Here is a 12,132-nt window from a genome sequence, read left to right as displayed (position 1 = left end):
AAAGTGAAGGATTTTTTTTTTTAAATCGGACGAGCCGTTTGGGCTGTACACTCTTTATGCGCCCAACATTAGATGAAAATGCAACGTTGCCATTTATCGGAAGGTGGATAAATTTTGTAAGATTATGGTGAATGGGGACATGTTTGAAATAGGGGCTGGCAATCGACACGTTAGCGTAAAAGACAGTAACTTCATTCACTTGTGTTGTAAATCCCAGTAAATGGCAACGTTGCATTTTCATTTAACATTGAGCACATAAAAAGTGTACAGCCCAAACGGCTTGTCCGATTTAAAAAATTCCTGCATTTTATATTTAAAACAACATATTTGGAAACGGTTTCCCCCTTACATTTCGTTGTAACTCTGATAATAATAGTTACCCTATGTCAGGATACTTTTGAGTGACCCTATATATGTATATATATATATATATATATATATATATATATATATATATATATATACAGGGTGTTTCAAAACAACACCGACATTTTTTGGGACGTGATTCCTGACACCAAGATAAGACAAAAAGTATAGATCATTCCTCCTTTCGGAGTTATAGGCTGCCGAAAACATGACAAAATGAACTTTAGAGGTCCGTAGCTCCAAAACTATTGGGATCTACCGTAGTCGGGTCAAGACTTCACTTAGAAACTAATATGTGCGCTATCCAAAAGTATATGTTTCAGAATCCTAAGATACTCACGAAGCATTTTTTTTATAGAGGGAGTTTGGCTATGTTTATATAATATGAAGTAGTCTCCAACTATCTATCTATTAAAATGCTACAATAGCAATTTAGAGCGACCGAGCTCCAACCTATAACTTTGCCTTTCAAATCTTTCATTTACGGTTATGTGTGATTTTACGTTTAACAGAGACACACATTTTAAGTATTTTAACTTTAAATAGTCTAAATTAGTTAACTATATCTTTTTCATAAAATTTATGATATAAAATTATTGTTCAAAGCCTTTGTATTTTAATAAGCCTTCTCTAAAATCAATGCGTGTGAATTGTGTTTCCATCTTCCGAGTTCTTTAAAACTATGTTTATATGTTTGTGGCCAATCCTTTCGACAATGAAATCTCGAAAACTACAGGCTCTAGAAAGATGACGTTTTCACTGATCGATTGGAAATTTTGTGTAGATTGTCCAGTTCTAATTGAATATTTAACAAAATACATGGCCATTATTTCTTTATTACATTTTTTAGGGTACACTGGAAGCGTTGAAATTAAAAAATAAGCATCATATTCTATGCGTTATACATTCCAACACCACATTGTTGTATATTGAGGTTTTACATGTCTCAGGCGTTTGTTCCATGGCCAAATAATAGTGAAAAAGGAAGGATAACCGAGTCGAGTCTAAGATAAATCTTTATTTTTTTGAGTGTTTTGCCCAATGAACACCATATACAACTGACATTATAGTTAATTGTATATGTAATGTATTTGCTTATTACATACTGCATGCAAAAATAAAGAAATCACTGGTCATACATGAATTAGAAACTCCAATCGGAAGTAGGCTCAAATCTTGCAAACGGTGCGAGATATTGAGAAAAAATAACCGAAAAAATCTCCCCTTTATGATACCCCTTGCCGATTCTTTTTTTTTTTTTAAATCAAGACGTCTTTCATTTGTGTCTGTAAAGGAACATGTACGTACATATGTTGTGAGGAATGAGAAGGAGATTTATGCTCATATGCGAATGATGCGCTGTGTAGAGAGCGCAAGTTCAGCTAGTGTCTATAAATTTTTTTGCGGAAGTATCGCAGGATTCTGAAACTTAGATATTTGGATAAGGCACATACTAGTTCCTAAGTGAAGTCTTAACACGACTAGGTAGGTCCCATCGTTTTGGAGCTACGGATCTCTAAAGTTCATCTTTTCATGTTTTCGGCAGCCTATAACTCCGAAACGAAATAATTTGTGCACCCAGGTTGATCTATACTTTTTGCCTTATCTTGGTGTCAGAAATCACCTTTTAAACGTTGTTGTTTTGAAACTAACTGTTTTGAAAAAGGGAGGCAGAAAGAAGTTATTGTTAATATTCAAATTCATAACACAAAAATACCTCCGTGAGGTTGGCTCTTCCCCAGAGGAGGACTAATGATCTATTCTAATGCGATCGTTAGTGTTTCTTAGAGCACCAACTCCCAACATTAGTGCTTCAATAGTTTGGACGCTAAAAATAAAAAAGTTTGGGGGACTAACTTCACGTTAGCGCACCCCCAGAGAGCACTAACGATGAAACATAATGCAATTGATAGTGTATCGTTAGTGCTTCTAGAAAATAATAATGTTGGGAGTTGGTGCATTAAGGAATACTAACGAAGCACTAACGATTGAGACTGTGGTCATTATTACTTTGGAATTTCACAGGAATTTGAGCGAATGAAAAATACTAATGGAGCACTAAAGTTGGGAGTTGATGCTCTAAGGAGCACTAACGAAACACTAACGATTGTACTACAAGAGATCATTAGTGCTTTTGAATTTGGCAGGAATTTGACTCAATGAAAAATTCTCCATGTATTTCTAATGTGTGCTTAGTGACATATAATTAGTTATATCTGCACTAATAGTGAAGCACTAACGAAACTACTAATGTTTTCTAGAAGCACTAACAATCTACTGTTGATTGCACTAGGTTTCATCGTTCATGCTTTCTGAAGGGGCTAACGTGGAGCTATCCCCCCAAAGTTTTTGCTTCTAGCATCCATACTAATGATTAATAAAAATGGTAATTCAACATTCTTGAGTATCGGTTGTCAATTCAAAAATTTTGGTTCTTATCTCTTCTCCGTGGAAGTAAGTAAAAGAATCTGGAGGAATACTTAAGTAAGCAAACTTTATTAACACAACTGTACGAAATTTACAGTTAACGATTATATGAAAATGCAAAAACACAATAAAATTACATTGAAATAAAGTAAATTTCGTTATCACAAAATATTATACACGAGAGACCTTACTTGGCTCAGATTCTTCTCTAACTAAGATTTTACAAAGAGAAAAAGGTCTTACATGAATGTTAGGTGTCCTCTCACCCACATGACTGAGTCTTTGGCTGCTTCCGTCCTCCCTTAGTCAGCCTGGATATTCTCCTTATATTCCCCACTTTATCTCTCTTTAAACAATTAAGAGGCCTTGTTCGTTTGTTTATCTTGTCCCTTAGGCCAAGTTATTTGAACAAAACATTTTAATAGTTCTTCATCTTAGCACATATTAAATTATCTTATGCATTTTTTTCTTACAAAATCTGTTTCCCAACACACTAATGAAGCACCAATGTTGGGAGCTGGTGCTCTAAGAAGCACTAACGGTTGCACTAGAACAAGAGATCATTAGTGGTCCTATAGAGGGGAGTAATTTTACGGAGGTTATAAAAACATGTCAGTATTTGAGTAACACTACTTCCAAATGTGGCACAGTCAAACTAGTGGGTGGCAGACCTAAACTACCTCTGCATGCATTTTGCTGATAGATCAGTGCTGCCAACTGTAAAGACATGTTCCTAAACTTAGAGATATTTAGACATTTTGGTTATCTGTAGGGCGACGCGACGGAGGAATGGATTTCGCAAATTGGTGGGAACACGAATTGATTTTAAGAAAAAATAAACTTAACGAATAAAAATTAAGTGCTATACTGGTAATATTAATTGGTCAATGATACCGTGCTTCAACTATCCTGTGAAATTTTTGTAAATCGTATCTGAGTCACAAGCTCTGGTTTCTAAATTTTTGTTGGGAAGTGGTCCAAGGTTTGGGGATCTAATAATGCAAGACCGTATGTTTGTAGTATTGAACGGGTGTTATTCTACAGCAAAAAAAAAAAAAAAAAAAAAAAAAACTTTAAAGTACTGAAACCTATATTCTCACAAAAATTTATAAAAGAAGATTCTCTTTCATTAGAAAAGAAACAGTACAGATAATGTGTAAGGTCAAATCTGTAGTCTGTATCAAATAATACCTTTGCTAAACAAGTATAATTAGCTTTATTAAGAAAATGTACAAATATATATCAAATTACGAAGTTTTTTTGTGGGGTCCGGACACGGTGGACCCCCCGTAGGTGTGCCCCTGTGCAAATGCACTGGTCTTACTAAACGTTTGCAGGGACATGGGTTTAGAAGTAAATGTAAACAAAACTAAATACATGGAAGTTCATCGGGATAGGATGCGTTAAAATATCAAATGATACTTTCGATAAAGTGGATACTCTCGAATATCTCGGACTAACTAATATCAAAAGAAAGAAACCATATCCACGAAGAAATTAAATGCCGACTAAAAGCAGGGAATTCATGTTATTATTGAGTCCAGATCTTTTTATTTCCACGAATTCTATCGAAGAATTTGAAGCTTAAAAAATACGAGGGTTGGGGCAAAAGTCATGGCAACTATTTTTTTTTCTTGAAGATACCAGTCCGGTTGGAAAATCTGACATATACATACGAAAGGACAAGGTGTTACCTACATGTGTGGACAATGAATACCACTGAAATATCTAACACACTAATTTATTACGGTAGTATACAGGGCTATATGGTCTTCACGGTGCAAAAGAATGGCAACACAGTACGCATACAGTTGACATGACAAACCTGAGCATAGAGACCCTCAAAGTAGTCCCCTGCTACTTGCACCACGCGCTGCCAACGATGTGGGAGGCGCTGAATACCATCCGCCTCAGCATTTGCCACACCATGTGTGAATCGGGCACCTGTTCGCGCACAGAATTAGCAATGTCCTCGCGTGTTGTAAACCGCCTACCACATAGTGGTTCCTTAATCTTTCGAATGAGATCAAAGTCACGGGACGATATGTCAGGAGAGTACGGTGGGTGGATGACGACACGTGCCATGTCGGTCCGCACACTGACAGGTCGTCCCGAACGTTGCTCATCACTGATTGACACACGTCCTTGCTGAAACTTTCCTACGCACTGTGCTACTGTCCGGTATGGTAGGGCATTATTACCAAGCGCTTCCACTAATTCACTGTGACATTCCATCGTATTTCACCCTCGGAGAACGGCTATTTTGATGTAAGCGCAATGCTCAACACGAGTTACTTCCATCTCGCACGACACTCACCAACTGACTGATTTCACAGGCCTTGCTGTGCTACTACCAGCTATCACAGAGCCATCTGTTGTTCTGCATACACACTATGCCTGCAGAACTTCCACACGACACATAGAAGTTTGTGATCCGCTCACTTATCTGCAAAAAAAAAAAAAAAAAAATTGGTTGCCATGACTTTTGCCCCAACCCTCGTATATAACAAAAAATATGCCTTCTGTACTGTACGGTTACGAAACGTGTAGTCACTTACTTTGAGGAAAGAATGCAGACTGAAAGAATTTGAGAATAAAATCCTGACAGGAATATTCGGATCCAAGAAGATCGGGAATGAAGAATGGCGGAAACTTCATAAGGAGGATATGCGTAATTTAGACCATTTATCTAACAGGAGGCTCAGGTGGACAAGTCATGTAGCCAGAATGGAAGAAAGAAGAAACATTTTCAAAATTTTAACTGAAAACCCAGTCGGAAAAAGACCATTAGGAAGCCCTAGACGCAGATGGAAGAATAATATTAAGATGGATCTCGTAGAAATAGGAATACAAAGTAGAAACTGGATCCAGTTGGCTAAGGACAGAAGTCAGTGGCATTGAACCTCTGAGTTCCATAGGCCATAGAGTTAGTTAGTATAGTAGAAGCATACTTTCTAAAATTCTGTTTTAAAGGAAGCAAAAATATTTTAGGGTGAATACTGCCTGCTCTAGCCCTCTCCGGCTAGAAGAATGTTAGTAGGAGATGATTTCTCTAAATATAATAATAATAATAATAATAATAATAATAATAATAATAATAATAATAATAATAATAATAATAATAATAATAATAACGTTTGCAATTGTGAGACGCTACTTATAGATTTTATTGTAATTAGAGAAAGCAGCCCAGTATTGGTCTGTTAGTGCTAAGACAAATTCTAGGAAACCATAGTCAGAAAAATCAGAATCAGGATTTGAACTTGAAACCCTATTTTATTACGAATCAAAAATGACCAGTCGAATTCTAATTTTATTGGTCGACGTTTCCTTATGTCAGCCTATCTTTCATTATCAGACTTGTAGTAACCATAAGAACTTTTTTTTTTTTTTTTTTTTTTTTTTTTTACACGTAGGCCTATTAAGTGTGTCTCTCCGAATTATTAGTTACAAAAGTATTTGCACCTATTGTTGGGGCGCTGCAACCGAGATATTTCCCTCTCTTGCCCCTTAGTTACGTAGTGTGTTTACATTTTTTTTTTTTTTTTTTTACACGTATTAAATGTGAGAATGTCTGTGTCTGAATCATTAGTTTCAAAATTATTCGCAGATCATTTGTTGTGGCGCTACAAGCGAAATATTTCTTTATCATTAGTTCCAAAATTATTCGCACCTTATTTGTTGTGGCGCTACAAGCGAGATATTTGTTTATCATTAGTTCCAAAATTATTCGCACCTCATTTGTTGTGGCGCTACAAGCGAGATATTTGTTTATCATTAGTTCAAAAATTATTCGCACCGCATTTGTTGTGGCGCTACAAGCGAGATATTTCTTTATCTCACCCTTTCGTTACGTATGTGTACTCGACTTCCAATAGTGTGGTTTCGGTTGAGCCACAAAACAGTATAGAATACTACAACACGGCAATAGACAGAAATTTTCGCGTCGAGAGTATCCAGTATTTGATCGAATCGTTCGAGTGTATTAGTAGAAGGAAGAATTAGAAAGATCACGTGTAAGTATTCAGAAATTAAAACGAAAAAAGAATAAGTGGAGTAATTTACAAATTTGTGTCAATTTCTCATTATATTTCTAATGCTATTGTGAAATACATGTCATCAAAATAATTTTTGAACCGATAAGATTGTGTAAATATTGAAACATAATGTTTTTAGCTTGACTATATGTGATCCCTCTCAATGAAAGAAAGTGAACTTATTATGAATATAATATACAATATGTGTTTATATTACCTTTCGTAATAGCCCGGTGTGGCGATATATGTCATTACAATACCAAACATGTTGTATATTTGTGTGCAGGAAATTCAGAATTTTCTTAAACGGGGGGGGGGGGGAGTGATCGGGAAATAAATAATATAGGGGGTGTCAATGAACCATCCGAGTCCTCGCATCAAAATAAAACGAAAAGTTTATATGAATCTGTGGGGAGAAGTGCATAGTTTAGAGCTATTGCTGTCGAAAGTCGTAAAATAACTTAACTTTAACATACACTATTTTGAATTCGAGAAATCGTGAAATGGTGGTCTATATCATATGGTCAGTATCAAAGACAGGCCCGTATCCAGGGGGGTCTAGGGGGACGCCCCGCTAAACTTTGGCTGCCCCCTAAAATTTTCACGTTAGACTGGCAAATGAACTAAAATATGGTGATGAACTATAATATGATTGCATTGCCCCCCCCCCCTACATTTTTGGGCTGACTACAGGCCTGTCGAGGAAGTCATACATACGCAATCCAAAAATGCATATTTTATCAATGTGCAATGAGTGTTTAAGGTATTTCCTACACAGTACAATTCTCAGACATGCTCTCAACAGAATTCTGTCAAGTCTGATTTCAAGGTGGGCCTAAAGGAGCCAAAAGGTAAGCCTTGAATACAATGGACATGGAATGCTTCGGCGGGAAGTCGGAAATGCCAGGAACCGCCAGTTCCGCGGCTCTTGTTCGGAATAACACGTGCTGCAATGTATTTTGTCACGGTATATTTCACTTTTTTTTTTTCACGCAAAAGTGTCAAACAAAACATCGCAACACGTGATATTCCGAACACGAGAGACCGTGGTGCTGGGGGTCCCTAACACTTCCGATTTCCCGCCGAAGAAATCCATGTACATTGGTGTATGAGCTTACATTTTGTCTAGTTTGGGACCCATCTTGACAACAGACCATATCTGAGGATTCTGTTGAGAGTCTGTCTGGGAATTATACCTTATAGGGAGTATCTTGCATATTCATTGCACATTGATAAAACATGTATTTTTGGATTGCGTATGTATGATTTCCTGTACGCCGATATAAATCGCTACGAATTTGAAATAGCGTGTGTTGAAATTGAGGTTTTTAACGATTTTGGATAGCCCTAGCTCTTAATCTATGTACTTTTCCTCATGGGTTCGTATGACCTTTTTATTTTATTTTGATGTGAGGAATAACCTCTTAACAGTTTGTCGGTATAGTTTATTAACACCCTGTATATATAGTGCCTGTCTGTCTGTTTGTGCTCGTCACATTTTTTTGTGTTACTAAGTTCAACTTGAGATAAGCTATCTAATTTGCTATTTCTACATAATAATGAGTCAACTTGTTTGGTCCTTTTTTCTTTATGTAATTGTTTAGTTGCTTACCATGCTTAGTTTTGTGGGGGGGAGGGCAAAAACGAAATGAAATCTTTTAAGTTTTACGTCACACGCATATGCCAGTTAGGCTAAAGGAGACGGTAATGATGAGAGATGAGTGAAATGGTGGAATGAAGAAGTTGGGAGGAAACGGGAGAATCCCGAGGAAACCCACGAGCACGGTATTTGTTCACCACACAGTACACACGGCGCGAATTGGGATCGAACCAGGGACCCCAAGCACCGGGGGTGAACACTCTAGCACTGAGCCACCGCGGCCCCGTTACGTGGGGTCCCTTGTTCGATTCTCGGCCAACTAAGTTTGTGGTAGGCACCATCGTGTCCTTGGTTTTTCTCGAGATACTCCTGTTTCCTCTCACATTTTCATTCCACTAGTTCTTCCATAACCAATCACATGTCTTAATCATCCGTCTCCCTCAGCGTAAAAGGCATAAGCGTGGGACGTTAAACTGAAAGATTTCATTTGCTTAGTTTTGGTATACTCTCAAAGAAAAAAAGATACGTTGAATACACTACACAAAAGACGAATTTTAGCTTTTCAACATTCCAAACTTGAAGTTAAGAAATGTAGGAGAAATAAAATTGTATTTTTATAAGTGTATCTTATCTTAATCTTAACTATATATAAAACTACATGAGTTGACATAAATTATTGAGCACTTCCTGTAGGGCTACAATGATTAAATTTGACATGATTGTAGGTTTTCGGAACAAACCCACAGGAAAATTACCAAAAGTGAATATTTTTTTAATTTTTAAAGGGTCTAAAGAGGGAATGAAGAATTTCCCCATGTTATTTAAATGGGCCATTTTTTTTTTTTTTATCTATAATACCATATTTTAGGTACTTAGAATTGGAATAAAAACTTGAAATCCAGTATGCTTTTTGTTAACGTTACCTAAGTAAATCATCAGAAATAAAAATTTCTAACCGTAGAGTGGTTTTAGGGAGAACTGAAAAATCTGTCACATGTTATTTATATGGGACGTCTTCTACACCCCAAAATGTTTAGGCACTTCCGGCATGATTAGAACTATGAAATTTGGCATGATTGTAGCCTTCCAGGACTAACCGACAGGAAAATTGCCAAAAGTGAATATTTTTAACTTTTTAAGGGTGTAAAGGGGGGTGAAGAAATCCCCATGCTATTTAAATGGTCGTTTTCTTGGGATACAAAATCTTATCTTTTAGATAGTTGAAATACGAAAAGAAATAATACAATTGTGTGATCGAGAGGTGCGAGGCCGTAGGCCGAGCAGACTCGGGGGTCTGGGGGCGGAGCTTCCAGCTAGCCAAAGGCTACTCTTTAATATAAAACTCTGCTAAAATTGATCGCGTTGTTTTCTGCTCTACAGTAAGAACACAATACTGTTATGCATATATGCTATTGATGGAAACAGTGAGTTAATAATCTGATAAAAAGTAGTGGTCCTCAGTTCAGTGCTAACCGCTGCAGGGTAACAACTTTAGCAATAATGATTTTGACAATAATAGCTTGCTTAAAGTTTCTGAATAATTCAATTTGCTTTTATTGCTTTTATATATATCTGACCAGTCTTGTAAGGATGATGTTCATTCACTTGGTGCCGGAGATTATGGAGAGCATAATCACAGAAGAACATAATCTTTTGCACAAACTAGACCTTCGGCCTCGGAAAATTTATATCGCTTCATTCTTACGGAAAAGAATAGCAAGGTCGGACGGAGCGCAAAATGTTACCCGCTAAACTTGGAGATGTTATCCAGTTTCTAGTAACAACAAATAATTCGTTACAGTTCGATTTTTTTTTTTTTTTTTTTTAAATAGTGTAGAGTCCCATGATTATGTCTTTGGGCTAAAGGAGAAGGATAATAAAGGTGAATTATTATGAAAATAAATTTTTGTGCTCCCTCACCGGAAATCGAATCCCAAACCGCGTTGCACCAAAGGCGCATGCACTAGCCTCTCGACCAGCGGGAAAAAGTTGTCTAATACAGCATGTTCACAAAAACGTTCCGTGGTTTTAAATGGTTATAAAATAAAAACCTATTGGAATTTTGTGTTCATTTTTTTTTTTTTTTTTTGCCTATATCAGCGAGTAGAGTTTCGTGTGGTATATGTTTATTATAGGTAGCCTACTGGATATGGTCCTACGTGTTACACGGCAAACATCTATTCGGTAATCAAGCTGACTCCACACTCTTCGAAGTATATCCGGCGTGATTATGTTGATAGCTTCTGCAATTCGTTCCGTCAGAATTTCCATAGTTGGGGGCAGGGGCGGATCCAGGGGGGCGATCGGGGCGATTGCCCCCTCCCCCAGAAGAGGAAACTTTCTTATTTTATATATATAAATAAAACCCATCCCAAAGTTTGGAGCCCTTAAAAGTAGCAGTATGACAACCCACCGCCCCCCCCCCAGAAGTCGGTCCTGGATCCGCCCCTGGTTGGGGGTAGTGGAGATACGTACATTATGTCTTTGACAAGGAAGAAATCATATACAGAAAGATCCAGTGACCTAGGAGGCCACTGGCGAAACACTTGGTTATTGCATCTAGCATGACCAATCCATTGCGATTAGTGGCGAAGCGTAATCCCTCAAGTAGGGTAGGCCCGATAAACTAATATTCCCATTTAGCTCCACTATAAATATTTTGAAGTGAAGTTCATATTTCCTTCTGTCTGGGATTTGCAGGGGATGAGGGAAATTTCCTCCTCACGTGCTGTTTTCATTTCTTGCATATTTGAAAATGGAGGGAGAGGAAATGAAAGTACATTCTTACAGTTAGCTGTCAAATTTCTTGGATAAGCGTTTGTTACTTGGATCTCCCACTTTAAAGTAAGTAGAATTCTATATTGAATTAATGCATCTTGTGATAATTACTTCACTAGAAATGTTAATGCTTGGAAGGAACTTCATTTGAATCAACGCAAGATATTTAGTACTGTATCCTATGCAGTGGCATAATTAAGAAGGTAGCTTCAGAACTTAAGCATTCACCGAACTTTTATCGCAATTTTTTATTGTTTTATATATTGCAGAATTTTCACATTTCCAGGAATAATTTTAACAAAGCACCTCCCGAAACAAGCAAAGCCCCCAGAAACAAAATCGTAAATACTCCACTGATTCTATGAAATGGAAAACAACTAAAATTACACACAAATATTGTTACTTTATCTTGTACGGTAGCGTTTGGTAAATTCATACATATGTTTAATGTATCAGACTTATATTCTACAAGCTATTATGGACCAGACCTCATGTGTGAAATAAAAAGCTACTCTGAATAACTCCTGAGAGTATATACCTAAATTAACCGAGTTACCACTACTAGAAATACATAATTCTACACAGAAACTTCTTACTCTATGTTAAAGAAATCATTTAATAACATATTAGCATTGAAATATGTCTTCAACGCTAAAACTAAACTCCCAGAGGCGGGCCTTCGCACCTTCCCAAGAATGCATGCAATTCCCAGCGATAGTAGCTTCGCTCCCTGAGCAGCATAGCGCGCAAACCTGTCTAGCGAGCTGGTGAGGCTCAGACGGAAGGGTCTTCAAGTGTTTCCAATCTACTATTTTTTACCGGAAAACAGAAATGTTGAAACATTGACTTTACTTTATAAGAAATCAAAGATGAAGAAAATATACGGTAGAAAACAGGATAGACCCGGCCTCAGAGCCTCATAGT

The sequence above is a fragment of the Thermobia domestica genome, chromosome 8, assembly GCF_964235325.1.
Source record: "Thermobia domestica chromosome 8, izTheDome1.hap1.1, whole genome shotgun sequence".
Taxonomy (NCBI): Eukaryota; Metazoa; Arthropoda; class Insecta; order Zygentoma; family Lepismatidae; genus Thermobia; species Thermobia domestica.
The sequence above is the reverse complement of the archived record's forward strand: the minus strand, read 5'-3'. Positions refer to the sequence as shown.